The sequence below is a fragment of the Myotis daubentonii genome, chromosome 9 (assembly GCF_963259705.1).
Source record: "Myotis daubentonii chromosome 9, mMyoDau2.1, whole genome shotgun sequence".
NCBI lineage: Eukaryota > Metazoa > Chordata > Mammalia > Chiroptera > Vespertilionidae > Myotis > Myotis daubentonii.
This window is the reverse complement of record NC_081848.1, coordinates 3,466,485-3,493,934: the sequence shown is the minus strand read 5'-3', so window position 1 is coordinate 3,493,934 and position 27,450 is coordinate 3,466,485. Positions and strand designations below refer to the sequence as shown.

The following is a 27,450-nucleotide window of genomic DNA, read 5'->3' as shown; positions in this document are numbered from 1 at the left end:
CCTCCGGAAGCACCTCCCTGCTCAGCACCCTCTGTGGGCAAAGTCCTGCAGTGCGCGCCCTCGGCCTGAGTCGCATGTGCCCATGCGGATTCTGAGCCTTTGCGAGCCCATAGCTTCCCCGAGACCCACCTGAGATACACTGGCCAAAGCAACCTTCATGTCTAATGACCCTCCCGCTGTGCAGCTTTTAAAGACCATGGGGATGGAATCCCTGCCCGGCTGACCACCCCACGCAGCCCGCAAAGCGCTTTTTCGCCTGTTAGCGCATCTCCACGATCCTCCCGCGGTGTTCCCACCCCACCTGCGAGGGTGTTCCCACCCCACCTGCGAGGGTGTTCCCACCCCACCTGCGAGGGTGTTCCCACCCCACCTGCGAGGGTGTTCCCACTTCACCTGCGAGGGTGTTCCCACCCCACCTGCGAGGGTGTTCCCACCCCACCTGCGAGGGTGTTCCCACCCCACCTGGGAGGGTGTTCCCACCCCACCTGCGAGGGTGTTCCCACTTCACCTGCGAGGGTGTTCCCACCCCACCTGCGAGGGTGTTCCCACCCCACCTGCGAGGGTGTTCCCACCCCACCTGCGAGGGTGTTCCCACTTCACCTGCGAGGGTGTTCCCACCCCACCTGCGAGGGTGTTCCCACCCCACCTGCGAGGGTGTTCCCACCCCACCTGGGAGGGTGTTCCCACCCCACCTGCAAGGACTCGAAGAGCCCAGAGGAGGTAAATGTTTTGCCCAAAGTTGCACAGCCAATAGGTAGCAAACCTGGAACTGTTCGGAGTCTTAAACCTAGTGCTCTTTTTACAAAATAACAGGCGTGTGAACAACCAACACAGGGGACTCTGCAGGAAAAGCCTTCAAAATACGTCACTATCGCTTCTCGGCCTTTTGGCTAAGATCAAGTATAGTATCTGTTCTTATCAGTTTAAAATACGTCACTGACTTGGGCCTCCCAGTTCACGGGCCCCTTTCAGGGTCGCCCCGTGGGAGGAAGCTCAGGTAGAGGAATTCCGATGCACCAAGGCCTCCCTCTCCAGATGGAGGTCCGTGACCAGCCCTGGCAGCAGTGCAGGGGCGAGGTCGAGAACGGTTCTGCCTGCGGTTAAGACGTGGGCTCGGCTGGCCCAGGAGCCTCTCCCCCAGCGCAGACGAACGGCCCTGGCAAATGCGTTAGTGATTCTGAAAATTCTGCCAGTTAAATCCTGGGACAGAGACATGGCCAGGGGCTGGAGGCAGGGGCAGTCGGACTGGAAACGCTAAAACATGGGGAAGAAAAGAGAAGACTCTACTGAGAGAGGAAGATTACAAAAGTGAAGAACAAGAAAAGCAAAAGAGGAAAGAAAAACAGGGGGCGAAAATACAGTCATGGAGAAAGAAGAAAGGTAAGAAAACAGAAGTCGGTGTGAGAGCTGAGCCTCACACCAGGCTGCCCGAGGCAGGGCCCGCACCCAGCGGGACGCGGGGAGCGTTTCTGAAAACAGTGAGTGTGTGGCTCCTTTGTCAGCTCCCAGGTCTGCGATCAACCTAAAATCAGGGTGCGGGGGCCTTTGAAACAGCGAGCGGACAAAAGAGAGCTTTTCTGGTGGAGAGGTCCCGAGAGTTCAGCTCCAGGGCCCGAAAGAAAGGAGTCAGGGGAACGGATCCCCTGCTGGCGGGCAGCTCTCGGGAAGGCAGCCTGACGGAGAGGGAGCATGGGCAGCCGCCCAGTGTGCTGCGAGGTCGGGTTACCAGCGCGGCCGGAGGCACCAGAAACAGCAGGAGAGGAACCAGGGCCAGAAGCACTGAACAAACTGCCTGTTGTCAGGAGAGAAGAACGCCCCCCAGGTAGCCTGCCGCCTGGGGACACGGCCAGCCCTGCCAGGAGGGCCAGCAGCTGCCCAGGGCCTCGGCTCAGCGGAGTTCAAGCGTCTGGCCTCGTGCCCAGCGACGCCCAGTTCCTTCCAGTTAGCAGGAGTGGCTTGGGTCACCCAGTTTCCCTCCCTGGGTGGGGCGGAGGAGGCCAAGGGTGGGGCTAAGTAGAGAAAACACGACATAAAAAGGAGGTTTGCCCCTAAGAGTCCCAGGATGCCGGTCAGCAAGACTTTGATCGAAGCTGGAGGCATCGGCTGGGTTCTGCCCACCAGCGGGGAGGCCGCTGCTGTGGGAGACCCCTGCTGTGGGAGACCCCTGCTGTGGGAGACCCCCCTGTGGGAGACCCCCCTGTGGGAGACCCCTGCTATGGGAGACCCCTGTTGTGGGAGACCCCCCTGTGGGAGACCCCCTGTAGGAGACCCCCCCTGTGGGGGACCCCTGCTATGGGAGACCCCCCTGTGGGAGACCCCCCTGTGGGAGACCCCCTGTAGGAGACCCCCGCTATGAGAGACCCCTGCTATGGGAGACCCCCCTGTGGGAGACACCCCTGTGGGAGACCCCCTGTAGGAGACCCCCCGCTATGGGAGACCCATGCTGTGGGAGACCCCTGCTGTGGGAGACCCCTGTTGTGCGGAGATCCCTGCTGTGGGGAGACCCCTGCTGTGGGAGACCCCCTGTAGGAGACCCCCACTGTGGGAGACCCCAGTGGAGCCACCACCACCATGTCTGACCAGGAGGCAAGACCATCACCTGAGGACTTGGGGGTGAGTAGGAAGGAGAAGACATTCAACTCAGAGTCCGTGGACAGGAGAGCAGTGCGGGTCACTTCAGAGTGAAAAGGACCACATATCCCAGGAAACTCAGGGCCCCACACCGTCCCCGGTGGGAGTCCAGGGACTGCACTCAGGTTCTCCCTGAAGTTCAGAGAGCGGCTAGTGCTCATGCCCCAGGAGGACAGGCAGTGGAGGGGACGATGGGGTTGAAGTCCATCAGGGGCAAACAGGGGGTCATTCATCGGTGTAGGTATTCATTTTATTTTATTTCCCTGCCTTTTATTGTTAAAAATAGTTATTTTGTAATGTGATGTTCAAAATGGAATTGAAAACTCACCCCCATCCCTTTAAAACACCTGGTCATTGGAATTCTAGCGCCCATTCTGCTTTGCGTTTGTTTTCATTGTGCTGACTTGGGAGGTCACACCTCAGCCCCTCCTTTTGTTTTGGTTTTCATTCTCACCCAAGGATATTTTTCCATTGAATTTTAGAGAGAGTGCAAGAGAGGTGAAAAGACACAGAGAGAAACATCGATGTGAGAGAGACACATTGATCGGCTGCCTCCTGCCCATGCCCTGACCAGGACCAGGTATTGAGCCTGCAACTGAGGTACACGCCCTTGACTGGAATAGAACCCAGGACCCTTCAGTCCACAGGCCAACACTATCCACTGGGCCAAACCGGCTGGGGCTGCCCTCTCCTTTGGAATGTTGTGCATGTGCACAGGGAGGACTGGTGCTTTCTGGCTTGTGATAAATAAGGTGTATTGACACAAGTGTCATAATGACGTCTAACAGCCCGGGTTCCAGCCTGTGACTGCTTCGCTTCAGCACTGGGCCTTCCCGGGGGAGGGGAAGCTCCCAGAGACCTGAACTCTGGGAAAATTATCTTTCCTCAACTTGAAGCTTCTTTTAAAATTGGAAGGTCTATCCCAGCCGTGGGCAAACTACGGCTGGGATAGAGCATCGGCCTGCAGACCAAAGGGTCCTGGGTTCGATTCTGTTCAAGGGCATGTACCTCAGTTGCAGGGTCCTCCCCAACCTGGTCCTTGGTCGGGACACGTGCAGGAGGCAACAATCGATGAACTTCTCTCACATTGATGTTTCCCTCCGTCTTTCCTTCTTTCTGAAAATCAATGGGAAAATATCTTTGGGTGAGGATTTAAAAAGTAATAAAAATCTGAAGGTCTGGGCCAAAAGAAGAGGAGCACCAGGTCGGAGTCCGGATGACAGGCGGGGTGAGATAAAGACTAACTCCAACGCCGCTTGCCTGAAGAGAAGGCATTGGAAGAGGAAGGAAGGCTCTGCCAGAAGGTCCCAGCGCAGCGCAACTCCATCAGCAGAGAGTAGCTGTTCGTGCAGATGTGTGTACAACAGGACACTGCTCTTTTCATTTTATGTCTGCTTTTGGGATATGGGCTTTCAATGGACATTGTCTGCGCCAGCTTTATTAAAATGAACAAAATATTTGTAAAAATTATTAAAAACAACAACTGGAGGCATCCAGGTAAGGCCTGGGTTATAGTTAGTGTCTAGGCAAATGAAAGAAAAGGAAGAGGAATTCTAGACTAAAAGGGGGAAAAAAGTGAAGCTCCTCCCTCTGTCCCAACAGCCCACACATATCCCGACACATCGCTGGCAGAGCTCGGCCTTGGCCAGGAGGGGCTCGCAGGGGCCCAGAAGACACGGAGGACCAAGGGCCTGGATCATCATTTGTGAAAATCGTCGTCTCAACAGCCCAGGCAGAAGTGGTTTCCTCGCCACAAGATGAAATTCGCATCCTGTGAAGCACGGTAAACTTAGCTCTTTGGGTAGTTCAAATAAAGTGTGTGTTTACTCAAAGGTTCCTGTCCATGTCTTTCTTACTAGTAAAAGTTTTATTAAATTGTAGTTATATGCTGGGCTAGACATGTAAAGTAGGATGAGACATTTCTGCCTGGTGGGGGGTGATCAGAATCTAAAGAGGAAGTGAAGAATGTATGTAAATAAATAATTAGCACATTTGTGACTTTTGAACTGAACCCTTAAAGGACCAATAAGAATTCTGGAAAGATGCCCGGCTGGTGTGGTTCAGTGGTTGAGTGTTGACCTATGAACCAGAAGGTCATGGTTCAATTCCCAGTCAGGGCCACATGCCCGGGTTTCGGTCTCGATCCCCAGTGTGAGGCGTGCAAGAGGCAGCCGATCAATGATTCTCTCTCATCATTGATGTTTCTATCTCTCCCTCCCTCTCCCTTCCTCTCTGAAATCAATAAAAATATATCTTTTTTTAAAAAAGAATTCTGGAAAGAGACGAGAAGCAAAGGTAATCCTGTTGGGGCAAATAGGTGGGAATATGGTGTCGCCTGGGGACTCCAAGCAACCCCCCACTCCTGGAGGAGGGCCAGGCCAGGAGGCGGAAGACAGATGCAGGGCTCAGATGTGGAGGGTCCTCATTACGCCTGAGGGGCAATAGTGAGGGGCAATAGTGAGGGGCAATAATGAAAGTCTCGAGACAGCAGCACCACATACTCTACAGTGTTCTCATTAAAAGTAGAAACTTAACACGAGTTTTCAAAAGACTCAGAGATTCCCGGTTTTCCCTTACCAACAATTCCTATTTACACCTCCTTTAAAAAAAAATTCCTCTGGTTTAGAGAGCCTTTTAATGATGAGAGAGGGAGGTGAGGATGCCAGTCCTAGATGAGAGTCAGCTCTTGGCCCCCAAAGAAAAGATATGTTTCCTTTGGTCCTCCTCCTTGTCTCAGGTTTCCTAGGGATACTCCAGAGGAGGTGTGGGTCTGAGACTGAGCTCTGACAGCTTCGAAGACCTGGGCGGGCCCAGCCCATCTCCCCTCCCTGCAGCAGAGACACCATCCAGGGGAGCCTGAGGCTCCTTCCTAATTAGAGGAGAGACCAGGCTCCTATTAACCAGCTTCTCTGACTAATAGCTTCTTCTATTCTGAAGGGCTAGAGCGATGGCGTGTCTTTGAAGGCAACTTTGAATCTCCCAGGAGAGTAAAGGGGCCTTGATGGATGCATTCGCCTATCTTTCTCTTCACCATATGGACCATGCCTACATAATGGGTGAGAGTTTACATTTATACTGTGTTTATTGATGAACACAGCATCTCTTGGTTACCATGACCACTTTTTACTCTTAGGAAAGTAATTCATTTCCTGAGAAAAGAAGTAGCAATTTTTAAAAATATATTTTTATTGATTTCAGAGAGGAAGGGAGAAAGAGAGAATGATAGAAACATCAATGATGAGAGGGAATCATTGATTTAGCCACTTTTTTTTTTTTTTTTTTTTTTGCTACTAAATACCAAGAGGCATGAGGCACAGAAGCTGTAGTCTGACCTGCTTAGATCCAAATCCAAGCTTGACCACTGACCTTGGGCAGTTGGGTGATTCTCTGTGCCTTAATTATCTCACATGTGAAATGAGAACAATAACATCTGTCCAGTAGGCGTCATATAAGAATCACTGTGAAAAACTGTGCTTACATAAAGCTCTAGGAAGAACCAAGATGGCAGCGTAGATAAAGGTAGGTACTCGCTGCCTCCCACAACCACATCAAAATTACAAACTAAAATGCAAAAAACCATCATTCAGAACTGCCTGAAAGCTGGCTGAATGGAAGTCCTATGACTAGAGAAGTAAAGAAGAAAGCACACTGAGACTGGTAGGAGAGGCAGAGGCACCGAACGGGCTAGACTGACACCCACGTGTGGTGTCTTTTTAATCGGGAGAAATATCTCGGCTGCAGAGGCCTCCCATGAGGAGCAAGGGGTCCCAGCCCCACACCAGACCCCCAGCCCAGGGTTCCAGAGCTTGGAAGAGAAGCCCCTATAACTGCAGGCTGTGAAACCAGCGGGGCTTGTGGCTGAGGGACACGAAAGCTGCTGGAGACCCAGGAGTTCCTATTAAAGAGCTGGCACACAAACTTACTCAGACCCGATTCTTCTGGGCTCCACTGCCGGGCGGCTTTGGGGGGCCCAGGGACATACAGGGAGAAACTGGATTGTCTAGAATCATGGCAGGAACTCGGGGGCAGCTTTTTCCCAGACAGGGGTGCTCACAGGGGTCATTGTTCCTGTCCTGGGACCTCCCCCATTAACTGGCAGCCATATTTGACTTTCCATCAGCAGGGCTCACACTGTTTGCTTGCCCTGAGACCCCATCCCATCCAATTTTCAACCCCACCCAAGCTGTTTGCAGTGGCTTCTCCTTATGAATGGCCTCATTCAGGCTTCAGAGTTTGCTAAAATCTCTCAAACAAGCTGCAGGTGATGTCAGTGTGCCCCAAACCTATCAATAAAAAGACCAAGACTGGGCCCTAACACCAGTCTGCCTTCACAAATCCAATACAAGTAGCAGCCATCTGCAGACCTCTCTGTAGCTCCTGCCAGGTGGCCCCAGGCAGTGGCTGACTATGCACCTCCCAGAGGCCCCAGAGGCCCCAGAGCCAGTGTGCCTGGTGGACAGTTTCAGACCACACACCAGATTACAACTCTATACATCCACAAACTCAAGGGGAAGACTCAGTGAGCACCAAAGCCCCATTGAACCAAGTCCTAATCCATAGCTGCTCTTCCTGCATAGCTGCTCTTCCACTGTAGTCACAGCTAGTCCTCAAAGCCAATTGGCCCAGAGGTCAATTCCCAGTGACACCAACAGTAATCAAGGCTCAACTACAACAAGACTGCTTACAGCTCACACAGGAGTGCACTAGAGTGCCCAGAACAGGTGACTGAGCCCCTGGGTCCTACAGGACACCTACTAGATAAGGCCACTTTACCAATTCCAGGAGACATAACAGCTCTATCTAATACATAGAAACAAACACAGGGAAGCAGACAAAATGCAGAGACAAAGAAAGATGTCACAAATGAAAGAAATGGAAGCAAGCAAGCTACTGGATACAGAGTTCAAAACCATGGTTATAAGGTTACTCAAGGACCTTAATAAGAGCTCCAAGGGACTTAGTGAGACTTTAAAGGATCTTAGTGAGAATGTCAGACTTGAAAAAGGACCAGTCAGAAATTAAGCATACACTAACTGAAATAAATAATAATTTACAACAATTCAAGAGTAGAGTAGAGGATTCTGAGAATCAAATCAATGATTTGGAATATGAGGAAGCAAAAACCACCCAATTAGAAGAGCAAAAAGAAAAAAGAATCCAAAAATATGAAGACATGCCCTGACTTGTTTGGCTCAGTGGATAGAGCGTCAGCCTGCAGACTTAAAGGTCCCAGGTTCGATTCCAGTCAAGGGCATGTACCTTGGTTGCGGGCACATCCCCAGTAGGAGGTGTGCAGGAGGCAGCTGATTGATGTTTATCTCTCTCATCGATGTTTCTAACTCTCTATCCCTCTACCTTCCTCTCTAAACAATCAATAATATATATATTTTTTTAAAAAAAGACAGTGTAAGGAGCCTCTGGGACAACTTCAAGCATACCAACATTCACATTAAGGGGTGCCAGAAGAAAAAGAGCGCGAGCAAGATATTGAAAACCCATTTGGAGAAATAATAACAGAAAACGTCCCCTACCTGGTGAAAGAAATAGGTTTACAAGTCCAGGAAACACAGAGAGTCCCAAACAAGAGGAACCCAAAGAGGCCCACACCAAGACACATCATTAAAATACCAAGGGTTAAAGACAAAGAAAGAATCTTAAAACCATCAAGAGCAAAGCAATTAGTTACCTTCAAGAAAGCACCCATATGACAGTCAGCTGATTTATCAACAGAAACTTTGCAGGTCAGAAGGGAGTGGCAAGAAATATTCAAAGTGATAAATAGCAAGGACCTACAACCAGAATTACTCTACCCAGCAAAGTAATCATTTAGAATTGAAGGTCAGCCCTGACCGGTTTGGCTCAGTGGATAGAGCGTCGGCCTGTGGACTGAAGGGTCCCAGGTTTGATTCTGGTCAAGGGCATGTACCTTGGTTGTGGGCACATCCTCAGTGGGGGGTGTGCAGGAGGCAGCTGACCGATGTTTCTCTCTCATCGATGTTTCTAACTCTCTATCCCTCTCCCTTTCTCTCTGTAAGAAAATCAAAAAAGCTGAAACCGGTTTGGCTCAGTGGATAGAGCGTCGGCCTGCGGACTGAAGGGTCCCAGGTTCGATTCCGGTCGAGGGCATGTACCTGGGTTGTGGGCACATCCCCAGTAGGAGATGTGCAAGAGGCAGCTGATCGATGTTTCTCTCTCATCGATGTTTCTAACTCTCTATCTCTCTCCCTTTCTCTCTGTAAAAAATTAATAAAATATATTTTTTTAAAAAATCAATAAAAATATATAAAAAAAAAGAATTGAAGGTCAGCTAAAGAGCTTCCTAGACAAGAAAAAGCTAAAGAAGTTCATCGCCACCAAACCAGCAATATATACATATATATGCTTAAGCGACCATTACAACTGAATGACTAGAACAACCACCCGACCGGTCACTAGGATGCACACTGACCACCAGGGGGCAGACGCTCAATGCAGGAGCTGCCCCCTGGTGGTCAGTGCGCTCCCACAGCAGGAGCACTGCTTAGCCAGAAGCCGGGCTCATGGTGGCGGCGGCGGCGGCAGCTTACAACAGTGGTGGCAGGTGCCATGGGGCAAGATGAGCAGCAGCAGAGCTGCACCCAACCTCAGCTGGGGCGTCTCCCCAGCCACCTGCCACTTCAGCACTGCTACCGCCCCCTAGGGGTCCCAGATTGTGAGAGGACACAGGCCAGGCCAAGGGATCCCACCAGTGCACAAATCCGTGCACTGGGCCTCTAATATGCATATAAGATCTTTGGTTAATCTCTTCCCACCCTCCCCGCTCCGCCCTTCCCTCTGAGATTCATCAGTCTGTTCAATGTTTCCATGCCTGTGGTTTCTGCTCCTGCATTGAGCATCTGCCCCTTGGTGGTCAGTGCATATCATAGCTACTGGTCAGATGGTCAAACGGTCAGCCAATTGCTTAGGCTTTTATATATATAGACTAGAGGCCCAGTGCATGAAAATCCATGCACTGGAGGGGGGTGTCCCTCAGACTGGCCTGCCCCCTCTCACAGTCCTGGAGCCCTCAGGGGCAGGAGGCGACCAGGTGATCAGGGGAAGGCGATGCCCCCATCACACCTCTGCTGCTGCCACTGCCGGCAGCACAAGCCTCAGCCAGCCCTGGTTACCTGAGCTTCGGGCGGCCCTGGGAGGCTGGGCAGCCACCATCTGAGGCTTGCCTGTGCCTCGAGCTGGCCCTGGGCAGCTGGGAGCTGAGGGGACTGGGGGACTCCAGAGGCAGTCACCCTGGCGGGGCTGAGGGGACTGAGTGCCACCATCTTGTGGCTGTGGGCAGCGCCATCTTTGAGGACGTGGCAGTCAATTAGCATATTCCCTCCTTATTGGCTGTGGGCGCAGCCATCTTTGAGAGTGGGGCAGTCAATTAGCATATCCCCTCCTTATTGGCTGTGGATGCCACCATCTTTGAGGGTGGGGAAGTCAATTAGAATATTCCCTCCTTATTGGCTGTGGGTGCCACCATCTTTGAGGGTGGGGCAGTAATTAGCATATGCCCTCCTTATTGGCTGTGGGCGCCGCCATTTCTGTTATGGCATGAGGGTCAATTAGCATATTACCTCTTTATTAGACAGGATATGCATTACCTATGGACACATAAAGGATGGTGAAGGCCTTGGGTGGGACATGAACCGGGTGGAGAGGGATAATGGGAGGGAAAAGGGGGGACATCTATAATACCCTCAAAGATTTTTTTAAAAGAGAGCATAAATAAATAAATAAATAAATAAATAAATAAATAAATAAAGCTCTATGCTCAATGCCCATAGAAAATGCTCAGTAAATCTAGCTGTTTGTAGTTATACTTGGGATATTGAAAACTGTTCCCATGACCACTTCAGGAAAGGTCTGGCAGTTTATATATAAATATAAAGCTAACCACCTTAACAATTCCACTCCTAGGCATTTATCCAAGAGAAGTGAAGGAATATATGCACAAAAAGACTTGTATGAGAAGTTTTGTAGGAGCTTTATTATAACATCCCCAAACTGGAAACAGCTCAGGGGTCCATCGAAAGAAACACGGGTAAATGCTCTGTGGAGCACTCATGCTGTGGGAGACTGCTCAGCAATAAGAAGGAGCCAACTTGATACCCTCGACCACATACATGAATCTCAAAAATAGGTTGAACAAAATTAGCCAGACATAAAGTACTATGTACTCTTTGATTACATTTTGACGAAGTTCTTATGCAGGCAAAACTAATCTTTGGTGGAAAAAAAAACATAACAATATTTGCTCTTTGGGGAGTAGGGGTAGGAATTTCCTAGAGGGGCATGTGTGAGGGCTTTAGTGTTCCTGGGCCACTGCAGAGTGAGAAAGGACAAGGTCCAAGGACAGAGTCCACAGGCTGAGCAGCACCTAAGGGACGAGAAGAGAAGGAGATCCCTGGAGAGATGAATAAGTGTATCCAGAGGAAAGAGAGGGGGGAAATGGGAGAGAATGGTGTAACAGAAGCTAAGGGAAGAGGAGGTTTCAAAAAAGAGCCATCCAATGATACATCTGGTAAAGGGTTAATACCCAAAATACGTAAGGAACTCATATAACTTAACAAAAAGAAGATAAACAATCCAATTTAAAAAATGTGCAAAGGACCTAAATAGACACTTCTCCAAAGAAGACATACAGAGGGCCAAGAGACATGAAAAAATGCTCAAAGTCACTGATCATCAGAGAGATGCAAATTAAAACCACAATGAGGTATCACCTCACACCTGTCAGAATGGCTATCATCAACAAATCAACAACTGACAAGTGCTGGCGAGGATGTGGAGAAAAAGGAACCCTCCTGCACTGCTGATGGGACTGCAGACTGGTGCAGCTACTATGGAAAACAGTATGGAGTTTTCTCAAAACATTAAATCTGGAACTGCCATTTGACCCAGTGATCCGACTTCTAGGAATATATCTTAAGAAACCCGAAACACCAGAAAGAATGTATGCACACCTATGTTCACAGCAGCACTATTTACAATAGCTAAGATCTGGAAACAGCTCAAGGGCCCATCAGTAGACGAGTGGATAAAAAGCTGGGGTACATTTACCTCATGGAATCTTGTGCAGCTGTATAAAAGAAGGATCTCTTACCCTTTGAGACAGCATGGAAGGGCCTGGAGAGTATCATGCTGAGTGACATAAGCCAGTCAGAGAAAGACAAGTGTCACATGATCTCACTCACATGTGGAATCTAAGGAACAAAATAAACTGATGATCGGAGTGGACCCAGAGACATGGAAGCAGGGAACAGAGTGCGGAATCTCGGAGGGAAGGTCCTTGGATGGGAGGTAATCAACCAAGGACCTTGTATGCACATATGCATGACCCATGGACGCAGACAGTGGAGTGGTGAGGGCCAGGGTTGTGGGTGGGAGCAGGGTGAAGGGGGTCAATGCGGGGGAAAGGGAGACATATGTAATAATTTCAACAATAAAGATTTATTTTTTATATTTTTTAACAAGAGCCACCCTAAAAAATAGCGAAATGCTGTAGAGAGTCAAGTAAACCAAGGACTGGAGGTATCCACCAGATCTCTCACTCGGTGATTTGGTGAGAGCAGTTTCACCAGAAAAGTCACAAAGGCAGAGGCCGTGTCTCACAGATGCAGGGGGCGGGGTGCAGGGAGGAAGTCCTCTCCAAACAGCAGAGCTCACGAGGGCAACTGCAGGGCAGAGCAGAAAAGGAGGTAGAAAGGAAGTTTTTTAGTTTTGGGTTCATTTGTTGGTTTCAAGAAGGGAACCTTGTGCCGTGTGAAGATGCTTATAGAAATGAGCCAGTAACAGGAGGAACAGTCCTCTTTCTTTGTGGACAAGAGGTTAAAAATGTGCTGGCTGCTCACATCAGTGCTGGTTCATACTTGTTGTCCTGCTGTAATGATTAATAGTTCCCCTTCCGCACCCTGTGTGACCCCGGATGGGCACAGGGGTGGCCATCTGTCAAGGTAAAAGGGACCAAACATGGATGGAGTGTGTGTGTGTGTGTGTGTGTGTGTGTGTGTGTGTGTGTGTGTGTGTTAATAAAGTGGTTATTTCCCCTCCCGAGGGAATTCTCATCTACTTCAGTTAGATGAGAACTAGCGTGAGACAAGGAGATGGAGGAGCAGAAAACTGAAAAAAGAAAAAGAAGGGGGAAAAAAGGAGGTCTGACAGGGTTGGCAACAGGAATGGGAACAAAAATTAGCCATTGGCTGGGACTCGGCGCTCAAGCGGCATTCTCCCGGTTAGCTACCTGGGCGTTAGGAAGGAATTTGTTCGCTCATCCGCACACCGGGTGGCTGAGCCTGGATGGCTGCAGCCCCCAGTGATGGGAGTCTGCAGGTTTTAAAGGAGTTTTCATGGGCTTTTCTGGGCAGAGAATTCTCTGCGCACGTCCCGAGGGGAGATAATGGAATGTGGTCTCAGCAAGTGAAGTGTGGTCTCAGCAAAAGGGAAGGTCCATGTGAAATGGCCTGACGCTCAGTTCCTGGGGGAGGGCTATCGACCAAACCTCACACGAGGGACATGGTCAAGCTTCAAAGCCAGGCCTGCCTCACTCCCAACTGCAGAGCCAACACCAACTCTTTCAACAGCGCCAGCCTCTCTTCCTCATCAGACTTTTCTCCAGAGTCAGCCCTCTATTGCACTGGCACCTTCCTTCTCTCCCAGCCACTGCCGCCTCCAAAAGGAAATGAAATTAACAGTAGGCATCCTCTTTTCAACATTGCTCCTAAAATAAAGGATTTGATGAGGAAATACTTGTAAATTGTGTCTTAAGTAAAGTTTAGACTGTGCCAAAAATCTTGTTCCTTCTGTGAAATTTTGTTCCTTCTGTGTCTTATTACTCATTTGTTTTTTAAAAAATAGTTTTGAGCAACTAAGTGTCAGCCATTGTCCTCAGAAAGTCAAGGGTAAAAAAAAAAAAAAAAAGATAAGATCTTCGCCCTAGCTCCGTGGTTGGAACACCGCAGCTCGTGAGCCACATGCGGCTCTTTGGCCCCTTGAGCATGGCTCTTCCACAAAATACCATGTGCGGCGCACACGTACAGTACGATTGAAACTTCGTGGCCCATGCGCAGAAGTTGGTATTTTGTGGAAGAGCCATGCTCAAGGGGCCAAAGAGCCGCATGTGGCTCGCAAGCCGGGGTTTGCTGAGTCGCAGTTTGCCGACCACTGCAGCTGGTTTGGCTCAGTGGATAAAGCATTGGCCTGCAGACTGAAGGGTCCCAGGTTCAGTTCTGGCCAAGTGCACATGCCTGGGTTGCAGGCTCAGTCCCCAGTAGTGGGTGTGCAGGAGGCAGCCGATCAATGATTCTCTCTCATCATTGATGTTTTTATCTGTCTATCCCTCTCCCTTTCTCTCTGAAACCAATAAAAATATATTTTTTAAAAAGATAATATCTTAGCCCTTACAGAGTGATCAGGCTAAAAAATAAGGCAGCCACGATACAGGTTGATAGGCAGTAATGAAGCACCTGCTAGTACACGTGGTAGCGCAAGAGTCAGGACAAACTCTGCTGGAGCACAGGGAGGGCTTCTCTGGGAAGGTGAAACAGGCAATGATTCCTGAAAAACGAAGACCAGCTGGCCAAAGGGAAGGGCACTCCGGGCCAACGCCTGGGTTAGGGATGAAACGGCACGATGCTGTAGGAACTCCAAGTAGGACAGTGGACTGTGGTGATGACATAACTACCATGGTTTATATACCTTACCTTTAATATCTTTATATCTCACAACAACCTTAGAAAGTACCTTATTAATATTCTCGTTTTACAGATGAGAAAAATGAGGCTGGGAGATTTACTAACTTGCCCACGGTCACACAGCTAGGAAACGGTATAGCTGGGCTTTAATTCTAACATCTCTGATCCGTTCTCTACAAAACAAGCTTAGCTTGTAAGAGGTAGAACAGCAGGAAAGGAGCTACTGAAGGTGAGATTCTTTTTTGTTGTTGTTGTTGTTTTTGTTGTTGATAATATTACAGATGTCTCCTGTTTATCCCCCCCCCCCATTTTATTCCCCACTCCCAGGTCTTCATGACACTATTGCCCGTGTCCATGGGCTATGCATATCTATATAATAAAAACCCAGTGGTCGTAACGCCGTATCGACCAAAGACTGGTCACCAAGAGATGCATTGATGGGTCCCGCAGCACTGGTGGGACTTGACACTGGGTCCCATGGGCGCCGGGTCTGGGTCTCACATGATTTGGTGTGCTGGGCCTCTAGCCTCCATGCTACGGGTCATATTTTTTTTTACTTTAGCTTTCTTTTTTTTATTATTGTTTAAAGTTATACATGTGTCTCCTCTTTCCCCAATTGACCCCCTCAGCCATTCCCACCCCCGAGGGCAAGACCCCACTGTCCCAGTGTCTATGTCCATTGGCTATGCTAATTTGCAGGCTTACAAGTCCTTTGGTTGCTCTCTAACCCCCTCCCCCCACCTCCCCTGCCATTTGTCTCTGGATCTATTTTTGTTCATCAGTTTATGTTGATCATTATATCCCACATATGAGTGAGATCATGTGATATTTATCTTTCTCCAACTGCCTTATTTTGCTTAGCATAATGCTCTCCAGTTCCATCCATGCTGTTGCAAATGGTAAACGGTTCCTTCATTTTTACAGTGGCGTAGTATTCCATTGTGTAGATGTACCACAGTTTTCTAATCCATTCATCTGCTGATGGGCACTTAGGCTGTTTTCAAATCTTAGCTATTGTAAATTGTGTTGCTATGAACATAGGAGTGCATATATCCTTTCTGATTGGTGTTTCTGGTTTCTGGGGATATATTCCTAGAAGTGGGATCACTGGGTCAAATGGGAGTTCCATTTTTAGTTTTTTGAGGGAACTCCATACTGTTCTCCTCGGTGGCTGCACCAGTCTGCATTCCCACCAGCAGTGTACTAGGGTTCCCTTTTCTCCACATCCTCACCAGCATTTGTTGTTTGTTGATGGTAGCCATTCTGACAGGTGTGAGGTGATACCTCATTGTGGTTTTAATTTGCACCTCTTTGATGATCAGTGACTTTGAGCATTTTTTCATGTCTCTTGGCCTTCTGTATGTCCACTTTGGAGAAATGTCTACTCAGGTCTCCTGCCCATTTTTTAATTGATTGTTTGTCTTCCTTTTGTTGAGTTGTATGAGTGCTTTATATATTTTGGAGATTAACCCTTTATCAGATGTACTATTGGCAAATATGTTCTCCCATACAGTGGGCTCCCTTTTCATTTTAATGGTGGTTTCTTTTGCTGTGCAGAAGCTTTTTATTTTGATGTGGTCCCGTTTGTTTATTTTCTCCTTAGTTTCCTTTGCCCTAAGAGATGTATCAGAAAAAAATTCTACTATGAGAGATGTCTGAGATTTTACTGCCTATGTTTTCTTCTAAGAGTTTTATGGTTTCATGCCTTACATGTATTTAAGTTTTTTATCCATTTTGAGTTTATTCTTATGTCTGGTGTAAGTTGGTGGTCAAGTTTCATCTGAAGTTTAGAGTCTTTTGTATCCATTGTATTACATGACTTTTCAGTTAAATTCTAATAATATAAGAGAAACTTTATACTCTAGAGCAGTGGTTCTCAACCTGTAGGTCGCGACCCCTTTAGGGGTCGAACGACTCTTTCACGGGGGTCGCCTAAGACCATCGGAAAACACATATATAATTACATATTGTTTTTGTGATTAATCACTATGCTTTAATTATGTTCAATTTGTAACAATGAAAATACATCCTGCATATCAGATATTTACATGACAATTCATAACTAGCAAAATTACAGTTATGAAGTAGCAAGGAAAATAATGTTATGGTTGGGGGTCACCACAACATGAGGAACTATATTAAAGGGTCGCAGCATTAGGAAGGTTGAGAACCACTGCTCTAAAGTAATGGAAATTTAAATGAGAGGGAAGGAGAAAGGAACAGGACTTGTCAGTGATGCTAAGGAGGCTTTGCATTTTTCTAAAAGTAATAGACAGCAGTGAGGAGTGTTACACACACGGAAGGGTTTCGGTATAAATAGAAGTGGTTGCAACAAGCACTCACTGGACTAGGAGGGCAGGAGGGATGGCGGATAACCCGTTGGTTAGTGAAAAGACGAGTCTCCACACGCACTAGACCACACGGTGCCAGGCTGGGTGGGGAAAGCTTCGCCTTTTCCAACACCTGCAAGTATTTTGCTCCATAAACATCGCTGAGACGTGCACTTACCTCTGGAAACGGACCGGAGCTCCGTGGAGGACTGAGCGAGCAGTGAGCCTGCTTGCAGGGCGACGGCCGGGGCGGGCGGCTCACCCACGCCCTGGGCCAGACCTGATGGAAATCCGCATCAGCCCTGTGTTCTCCCGCCTCAGCCCCCCAGCTGCCTGTCCAGGCTCCTTGATAGACTGAAGCTCCGCCTTCTACTCTCTGCTTGTCCTGCAGCGATTCCCGGGAGGGAGAGGGCCGCACAGGCAGTAGGTGTGAGGTCACAGCACACGTGGGAGAAGCGTGGAACCGGCACCCCCACAGAAGGAGCTGCCTGCTCCCGGGGCAGGAAGAGGGCGCAGGGCCCAGAGCTCAGGAACTTGGAGGCCTGGGCCCTCGCACGCCCTGAGGGGCACTCAGACAAATGCCACTCCTCGGCTGAGTAGGCTTTGAATGGAAGAAAGACCTATACTCAGAGGGAAACGCTAGGCTCAATAAAATTAAACAGATTCTTAATTTTGTTTTGTTTTGTTTTGTTTTTACAGTATGTTAACATGGGACACGTTTGGGGTGGTGGTTGTCATTTACACAGCACCTATTAATCTTTCTAGAACTTTCTGTTCACTGAACAAATTAGAGACAGTGCTTCTCAGTGCGTGGACTGCAGATCACCTGAAATGGTCACTGGTCCTCAAGGAGATAAATACAAAACCTGAGAGTGTCTAAAGCTATTACACGTCATTTGACGTTGCCATGATATCCAAGGCCATGAGCAGAAGACTCGTCGTGTGGGCAGCAAACACCATGGGTGTTGCGCATTGCACGGCAGGAGGCATATGGTGTGAGTCTCTTGCTAGTCACATGCACTGGAACCACATCTCCTTCGTGTGCTGGCCTTTGCTAAGGAAACTGGTTTAGGAAACACTGACAGGCCCAATCTATACTGTACACATGTGTTATGGGTTCAATCAGCGAGATAGACCACCGACTCAGAATTTAAATTTAGGAGCCTTTATTAAGCTGGCCAGCTGACTACAGTGTGTCCCTTCAGTAAGAGCTTCGCAGCCTGCAGTGCTGACCGAGGATACAGCAAAATCTTTTATTGCAAAGACTACACAGTGTTTAAAAAAAAAACTACAAAGCATTTCATTAGCTGTTCCTTAGAAGTTCACAAAAAAGTTCACAAGAACAAAGGGGAGGTAAACGGAGTCACACCTGGCTGGGTTGAATCATAATACATTGTTTTCTGAGACAATCTAGCAATTTTTCTCTGTCACTATCCCGGACCTTAATACAATCGGTAACCCTTCCATGCCTCAATCACTCACCCTAGCACACATGGGCATGTTGAATCCCGGAGAGAGAGCGTGACTTGTTCAAGGTCATGGAGGTCAGTAGAAAAGGGCTTGCCCTCCGGTTGCCAATTGAGAGGGTGGGGGACAAATGAAAGAAGAGCCAGTTCAGAATCTAAAAATATAAAAAAATAGAAGGATGTGACTGAAAATGATTACATGATGGTAATTCTGATTTTAAATGGCATCCAGCTAGCAGGTCTCCAGGCACTCCTCCCAGGATTCCTACAAAGATGTAAAATGAAAACTATGTCAAACAAAACAAAACTAGCCCCGCTGGTGTGGCCCAGTGGTTGAGCATCGACCTAGGAACCAGGAGCTCATGGTCCGATTCCAGGTCAGGGCATATGCCCGGGTTGCAGGCTCGATCCCCACTGTGGGACATACAGGAAGTCTCTCTCATCATTGATGTCTCTCTCTCTCTCTCCCTCTCCCTTCCTCTCTCTCAAAGCAATAAAAATATATTTTTTAAAATTAAAAATAAATAAAACAAAACTAATGCCAAACTCTGAAAGAATCTCCATCAACTGGATTGAGGAAACTCAGTCTTGAAATACTACATGCCTGAAAGATGTGGGAAGAGTTTGTAGGTCTATCCTCTCTCTAGCATTGACCCAGACCCGGAGGTAGACAGGTAACAGATTGTGAAGCTGGTCAACTGTGAAGTGAGAGGGGCCGTGACAAACAAGAGACAACATGCCCCCATCCTCAGTGCACCTGCTCCCCAGCTCTAGCTAAGTGTTGGCGCAAGAAAGGCCGATCTGGCCCTGGCCGGTGTGGCTCAGATGGTTGGGCATCATCCCGTGCACTGAAATGTTGCTGGTTCGATTCCTGGTCAGGGCACGTGCAGGTAGGGGGCGTGCAGGAGGCAGCCAATTGATGTTTCGCTCTCACATAAATGTTTCTCTCTCCCTCTCTCTATCTCTATCTTTATCTCCCTTTCTCTCTCTCTCAAAACTCAGCTTTTAAAAGTATTTTTAAAGAAAGGCAGCCCTAGGCAGTTTGGCTCAGTGGATAGAGCACGGGCCCATAGACTGAAGGGTCCTGGGTTTGATTCTGATCAAGGGAATGTACCTTGGTTGCAGGCTCCATACCCAGCCCTGGTTGGCGCAGGTGGGGGAGGCAACCAATCAATGTGTTTCTCTCACATCGATGTCTCTCTCTCTGTGTGTCTCTCCCCCTTTCTTCCAGTCTCTCTAAAAAGCAATGGAAAAATATCCTAGGGTGAGGATTAACATCCATCCATCCATACATACATACATACATACATACATACATAAATAAATAAATAAATGGCAGGCCTCATATTGTCACATCTTTTTTTAAATTCTTAATATATTATTTTTTACATTTAATTAAACATTTTACTTGGAGATACTTGTAGATTTACATGCAGCTAAAGAAATAATACAGAGAGATCTCCTGGAGCCTTTACTCAGCTTCCCCCAGTGGTGATATCTTACAAAACTCTGGTGCAACATCACAACCAGGATCTTGTCATTTTCTCAGTCAAAACACGAACATTTCATCACCACAAGGAGCCTGTCCATTCTCCTTAGAGAAGGGAGAGGGAGAGAGGTTTGCTGTTGCACCCACCTAGGCATCATTGGTTGATCCTTGCATGTGCCCCGACCAGGCAGGAGCCCACCGCCTTGGCATATGGGGACAGTGAGTGCTCTAACCACCTGAGCCGCCCCCCAGGACTCATCTTTAAAGAAACAGAAAACCTGGACTTTCGGTGCAATGACCCACTCTGTTAATGTTGTCAATGTACTTACATGTTTTTAAAACCCTATGAATATTCATGATATGATGTCATTTATATTGTGTTCAACAAATGGCAAAACTAACCTATGTGGTGAAAGGGGACTAGCTGTTCTCCTGGGGGGGGGCGGGGGACAGCCTGGGGGCCTGCGGTGGGTCTCTGGGCTCCACCCTGCGGCTTCTCGCTGTGGGTGCTCTCCCTTTCCGTCCCTCTAAGAATCAATAAAAGCATACTTTTTAAACAACGGTAGGTGTTCAGTAAACATTGGTGAGTGAGTGAACGGATCTCGGGTTGGCAGAAGTGAGCATGTTTAGGGTATGGTGGAAGCACGCCTTTGGACTAAAAAGTCTTCCTTCTTGACAAAAACCAAAACCAGGTTGTGTGGGGCTTTTCCTTAAAAAAAAAAATAATAAAAAATAAAAAAGCTACCATTTTGAGTTTTTTCATTAATCTAGTTTGTTTCTTTAGTATTTTTATGTGAATGGTTTGTAGTAATTTGTTTGTAATAGCTAAACAGAATTTAACCATAGCACTAGTAAAAAGAAACTCCAAAGTAACTAAGATTTTAAACTTTAGATGAATTGTTCTCTTATTTATCTTGAGAAGCAAAAAACTCATGAAAGAAAATGTAGGTTAGCAACAGAATTCCCGAGAGAGAGAGCTGGTGCTAAATCCATTCTTACTTTCACCTTCGTGCCTTTTCCATACTGTTTCTTCCCTCCCACGTCTCTTCTCACTGTTCTCTGCCTATTCACAGCTTTGCTTTTCTCGTAAGGTAGGGGATGGGTGGCCTTGGATTCATCGTCCAACCTGGGACGTTCTTGAGAGTGAAAGTGGCATTATGATATTTCCACGGGGAAAGCAGGACTGTCCCAGGGGCACGGAGGCAGGCGCACCCTGAGTTGTCGTTGCTGTAGTTGTTGTGCGGTTCTTGCTGCTCCCTATTTCAAACTCTCAGGACCTCAGTTTCCATGTTTAGAAAATGAGGGGATTGGACCAGGTGACTTCCAAGGACCCTGCCAGGCCTTTGCATTCTAAGAGTCTACTGTTCTGATGGAAAACGCTTCATCACTAAAACTCAGTCTTGGCCTGGCTGGCGTGGCTCAGGGGTTGGGCGTCGACCTATGAACCAGGAGTCAGGGTTCAATGCCCGGTCAGGGCACCTGCCTGGGTTGTGGACTCATCCCCAGTGGGGGAGTGCAGGAGGCAGCCAATCAATGATTCTCTCTCATCATTGATGTTTCTCTCTCTCTCTCCCTCTCCCTCGCTCTCTGAAATCAATAAAAATATATATTTTTTAAAACTCAGTTTTCCTCAGAAACAAAACCAAAGCTGGGAGTTGTCCTTCCACCCAAAAGCCCGCACCGGCCTCGGACCGCTTTCTTCCATCCTCGCCTGTGGGACACCGAGCAGACAGAGGTGCTGCGCTGGCTGCGTGTCAGCCTCTCCGCCCTCCCTCCAGGCCCAGGAGGCCAGCGCCTTCCAGGGAACCAGCGGGTTGGACCTGTTGGCTCAGAGGGCTTCCGCGTGGAAAGGAGCCAGCACGGGCCCAGCAAACAGGATGTGAGTCTTGTACGGCGAGTCAGAGCAGGAGCAGGAAGCCCTGCCAACCAGCCTCAGAGGGAGACGCAGAGTCCGGGCAGCGCTGTGCTCTCCTCCTCCGTCCAGGTTCCATCCCCTGGGAGTCCGTGTCTGTGAGCTACGCCAGCAGGAACCAGAGGAAAAGTCCTCTTTCATTTTTGTTTTTTTAATTTATCTTTATTGTTGAGAATATTACAGATGTCCCCTCTAAAGACAGAGCTAAGCCCAGGCCGGTTTGGCTCAGTGGATAGAGCGTCAGCCTGAAGACTGAAGGGTCCCGGGTTCAATTCTGGTCAAGGGCACATGCCCAGGTTGCAGGCTCCATCTCCAGCGGGGGGGGGGGGGGGGGGGGAGGGGGGAGTGCAGGAGGCAGCCGATCAATCAATGATTCTCTCTCATCATTGATGTTTCTCTCTCTCCCTCTCCCTTCCTCTCTGAAATCAATAAAAATAAATTGTTTTAAAAAGACAGAGTCAAAATAATCACTCGAAGCGGTCACCTTGAGGGCAAGCTTTGACTCTAATGATGCTGACACTTTTCCAAACATGTCTAGGATGGTTCTTTTGGAATTGCCTCAGAAGCCTGAACCACAGCTTTTCTTGAGATTCTTGATGATGGCAAATCCTCATGCTCTTAAGAGGGTGAGTCCGATTTATTTGACACACATTTAAAAGCATATATAGCGCAGAGAGCAACCAAGATGGCGGCATAGGTAAACACCTGAACTTGCTGCCGTGCACAACCACATTAAAACTACAACTAAAAGACAAAATGAGTATCATCTAGAACCACGGGAAGGCTGGCTGAGTGGAAATTCTACAACTAGAGGGAAAGAGAAAAGCACACTGAGTCCGGTAGGAGGTGCAGAGGTGTGGAAGTGTGGAGGTACAGAGGTGCGCATGAAAGGGGCTGGAAGCTGGGTACGCTGTTGTCTTTTTCAATTGGGCGGGAGATACAAGCACCCAACTGCTTGAACTCCAGTTCCAGGTGAGAATTTGGGAACCCAGACTCATACGGAGAGAAACTGGACTGTCTGGCATCAGGCCAGAACACAAGGGCAGCTTTCTCTCAGAGGTGCTTGCAGCAGTCATTGTTCCTGCAAGGGGCTGTGGGACAGAGACCCCGGGACCTCTCCAAAGCAGAGCGGACTGGTAGCCATTGCCATTTGCTCCGCCCTGGTGATTCCCTGAGACCCTGCTCCACCCAATTTACGACCCCACCCAAGCTGTGAGCAGAGGCTTTTGCATATGAATGGCCTGGCCTTTCTCCACCTAAAAACCTGTCAAACTGCCACTGGGTCAGAGAACCCCAGAGCTTCTGAAAGAAGGCCTAAGGCTCGTCAGCAGCCTGCATTGCTTCACAGCTGGGCCTCACCTGGGCACCTCCAAACCCCAAACAAAGAGGAGGAATCTGCAGATCGCTCTGCAGCTCCTGCTGGGTGGCCTCAGGCAGTGGCTGACTGCACCTCCTTGGAGATCCAAGAGCCAGTCTACTAAGTGGTCAGAGTGAGACCATCCAGAATACAACTCTTCACATTCATGGGACACACACTCGAGAAGCAGACTCAGTAAGCGCCAAAGCCCCACTAAAGCAAGTCCTGCCCCATAAGGGTGTCTCCTGCACAGGAGCTCTTCTACTGTAGACACAGCTGGTACAGTCAATTGGCCTGAAGGTCAATTCCTCCCAGTGATACCAACAACAATCAAGGTTTAACTACAACAAGACTGTCCACACACCCCACAAAGGGGTGTACCAAGCGTGTCCACCTCAGGTAATTAGGGAGGCTGAGCCACTGGGCCCTATAGGATACCTACCACACAAAGCCACTCTATAAACACAGGGAAGCATAAAAAATGTGGAGACAAATGAAATAAATGGAAGAAAGCAAACTACTGGATATAGAGTTCAAAACCATCGTTATAAGGTTACTCAAGAATCTTCTGGAAACCTCCGAGAAATATAGTGAGACCCTCAAGGATATGAAAAAGGACCAATTAGAAATTAAGCATAAACTGACTGAAATAAAGAATAATATACAGAGATCCAACAGCAGCCTAGAGGATCCCAAGAATCAAGTCAAAGATTTGAAATATGAAGAAACAAAAAATACCCAACCAGAAAAGCAAAAGAAAAAAGGGATCCAAAAATATGAAGATAGTGCAAGGAGCCTCTGGGAAAACTTCAAGCAAACCAACATCCGAATTATAAGGGTGCCATAAGAAGAGAGAGAACAAGATATTGAAAACCAATTTGAAGAAATAATGACAGAAAACTTCCACTACCTGGTGAAAGAAATAGACTTACAAGTCCAGGAAGCACAGAGAACCCCAAACAAGAGGAATCCAAAGAGGACCACACCAAGACACATCATAATTAAAATGTCAAGAGCAAAAGACAAAGAGAGAATCTTAAAAGCAGCAAGAGAAAAACAGTTAGTTACCTACAAGGGAGTACCCATACAACTGTCAGCTGATTTCTCAACAGAAACTATGCAGGCCAGAAGGGAGTGGCAAGAAATATTCAAAGTGATGAATAGCAAGAACCTACAACCAAGATTACTCTACCCAGCAAAGCTATCATTTAGAATTGAAGGTCAGATAAAGAGCTTCACACATAAGAAAAAGCTAAAGGAGCCCTAGCTGGCTTGGCTCAGTGGATAGAGCGTCAGCCTGTGGACTGAGGGGTCCCAGGTTCGATTCTGGCCAAGGGCACATGCCTGGGTTGTGGACTCCATCCCCAGTGGGGGGTGTGTGGGAGGTAGCCGGTCAATGATTCTCTCTCATCATTGATGTTTCTATCTCTCTCTCCTTCTCCCTTCCTCTCTGAAATCAATAAAGAAATACATTTTAAAAAAAAAACTAAAGGAGTTCATCACCGCCAAACCAGTATTATATGAAATGCTGAAGGGTATTCTTTAAGAAGAGGAAGAAGAAGAAAAAGGTAAAAATAAAAATTATGAACAACAAAGTGACAACAAATACATATCTATCAACAAGTGAATCTAAAAATCAAGTGAATAAAAAATCTGATGAGCAGAATAAACTGGTGAATAGAATAGAATCAGAGGCATAGAAAGGGAGTGGACTGACAATTCTCAGGGGGAAGGGAGTGAGAGGCATGTGGGAAGAGACTGGACAAAAATCGTACACCTATGGATGAGGACAGTGGGGTGGGGAGTAAGGGTAGGGGGTGGGGTGGGAACCGGGTGGAGAGGAGCTATGGGGGGGGGAAAAGAGGAACAACTGTAATAATCTGAACAATAAAGATGTATTAAAATAATAATAATAATAATAATAAAAGCACATAGCGCAATTCCAAAGAGAGTGAGACAGTGAGTCATCGAACGGGGCACTGATTGTCAAATCACAAGAATGAGAATCCTGGGACCTATAAAGAGTCCCTGAAGATCCTTTAAAAGACTAAAAAACTGTGTGGGTTTTGTTTGTTTGCTTGCTTGTTTGTTTTTAAATATATTTTTATTGCTTTCACAGAGTCAGGGAGAGTGAGAGAAACATCAATGATGAGAGAGAATTACTGATTGGCCCCACACTGGGGATCGAGCCTACAACCCAGGCATGTGCCCTGACCAGAAACTGAACCATGACCTCCTGGTTCACAGATTGACTCTCAACCTCTGAGCCACGCCATCTAGGCTAAAAAAAAAAAACTATTTTGTGCATAATTATGATAAGGGTAGCTTCTCACAGAATTTACTTGAAGAACTCTCACAGTTATTGAGTTGAATATACATGTTAAATGGCTCCTTCGTAGGCCCACCCTCTTTCTTCCAATAAGAACTTTTCATTTTGTACAACTCATTGGACGTCCTGCTAGTTGCTAGATGGGATGCTGCCTGATTCAGGAATTGCCTAGTAAAGCCAACGAGAGCTTTGATTTTTACTTGGTTGAACTTTGTTCTTTAACGCTTGCTTCATTTCCTAACTAGACTATGACTACTTCTAGGGTGAGGAACTCCCTCTCCTACTGAATGGTTCCCCAGGAGACAGGTGGTGTAGGAAAGACCAGTTTTGAGCACAGTGAGCTGGTTCACTAGCATTGTCCAATGTTACCAATTAGAGATATTTTTGTTTGTGTTTATAGTGTCATTATAAACTCCTGGCATTAAACATATCTAGTGCATTTCAAACATCACAGATATCACCCTTATTGATTCTCAAGAGTACACCATCTTTGGCCAGTGGGAGCCTCTTCAAATTGGCTCCTGAATCCTTGTAAGGTGTGTTTGTTGTATTATTTAAGAATATTCAACCCTGGCCAGGTAGCTCAGTTGGTTAGAGCATTGTCCCAAGGTTGCAGGTTCAGTCTCTGGTTATGGCACATAAAGAATCAACCAATGGTGGGTGGGTGGGTGGGTGGGAAGAGATCAACCAAAAAACTTGTATGCATATATGCATAACCCACGGACACAGACAATAGGGAGGTGAAGGCCTGCGGAGGGGGAGGGGAAGGCTTGAAGAGCTCAATGGGGGGAAAAGGGGGACGTATGTAATACTTTCAACAATAAAGATTTTTTTAAAGGAATCAGTCAATGGATGCATAAATAATTGGAACAACAAATCTCTCTCTCAAATCAATAAATTTTTTAAAATTTAAAGTAGAAAGGAAATGTAACATAACAGAGGATTCACATGGCCGGTCTTCCAGCAGGCGGCACCCTATCCTGATGGGCTAACCTTCTCCGTCTCTTTCCCATTGCTCCTCACTAAATGTTTTTAGTTGATCTGATTAAACCAAATGCTGTGAGGATCTTAATTTTGTCAGTGAGCCACTCTTTCCTGTGGTCTCTGGGGTTGCTTGTTATCTGGTATATAGGAGGCTATGACAGCACCAAGGTGTTCCAGGCTCACCTAGTACACTTCCTACCCTGGACCCAAAGTCACCCACATTCTCACAGGTCCCTGATCACTGTCCATGGGCTTGGGGGTGCTTATTGCTACTGGGTTGGTAAAGTATTTTTTGAATTACGTACTGTTTTATGTTATATAGGCTTCTTAGTTCTTCCATTGAAATGAATAATTTAAAATTAGATATTCAGGCTCAGACCTGAATCTACCCTTTATACAAATAGTCAAACTTTGCCCTAGTCCAGTGGTCGGCAAACCGTGGCTCAAGAGCCACATGCGGCTCTTTGGCCCCTTGAGTGTGGCTCTTCCACAAAATACCACGTGCGGGTGCGCACGTACAGTGCGATTGAAACTACGTGGCCCATGTGCAGAAGTCGGTTTTCGGCCTGGGTGAGTCTATTTTGAAGAAGTGGTGTTAGAAGAAGTGGGGGGTGTCAGTCGGGCGATGGGAGATGGGGCACAGGCGGGCCGCGGGATGCACAGGCGGGCCGCGGGATACACAGCGCAGGGTGGAGGGGAGGTGCGCACGATTCATGCACGAGTTGAGTGAGACTGGCTACAAGAGGAGTGTGGATGGGAGAGTTGGAAGGGGTCGACCTCAGCGAACGTACCTCAATCAGATTGAGGACGTTTTTAGCAAAGGCCAGCTTAGGAGCACCCTAATAAAGTTACTAACAACGTAACTACCTATATAGTTTAAGTTTTAAAAATTTGGCTCTCTTGCCCTAACTGGTTTGGCTCAGTGGATAGAGCATCGGCCTGCGGACTCAAGGGTCCCAGGTTCAATTCTGGTCAAGGGCATGTACCTTGGTTGCGGGCACTTCCCCAGTGGGGAGTGTGCAGGAAGCAGCTGATCGATGTTTCTCTCTCATCGATGTTTCTAACTCTCTTTCCCTCTCCCTTCCTCTCTGTAAAAAATCCATAAAATATATTTTTTTAAAAAAAATTGGCTCTCAAAAGAAATTTCAATTGGTGTACTGTTGATATTTGGCTCTGTTGACTAATGAGTTTGCCGACCACTGCCCTAGCCAGTTTGGCTCAGAGCATTGGCCTGTGGACTG

General features: G+C 47.7%; 1 pseudogene; it reads left to right on the top strand.

Moving 5' to 3' along the window:
* Nucleotides 1-870: 870 nt before the first annotated feature.
* LOC132242486 (U2 spliceosomal RNA) lies at nucleotides 871-996 on the top strand (annotated as a pseudogene).
* The last annotated feature ends 26,454 nt before the right edge of the window (nucleotides 997-27,450 follow it).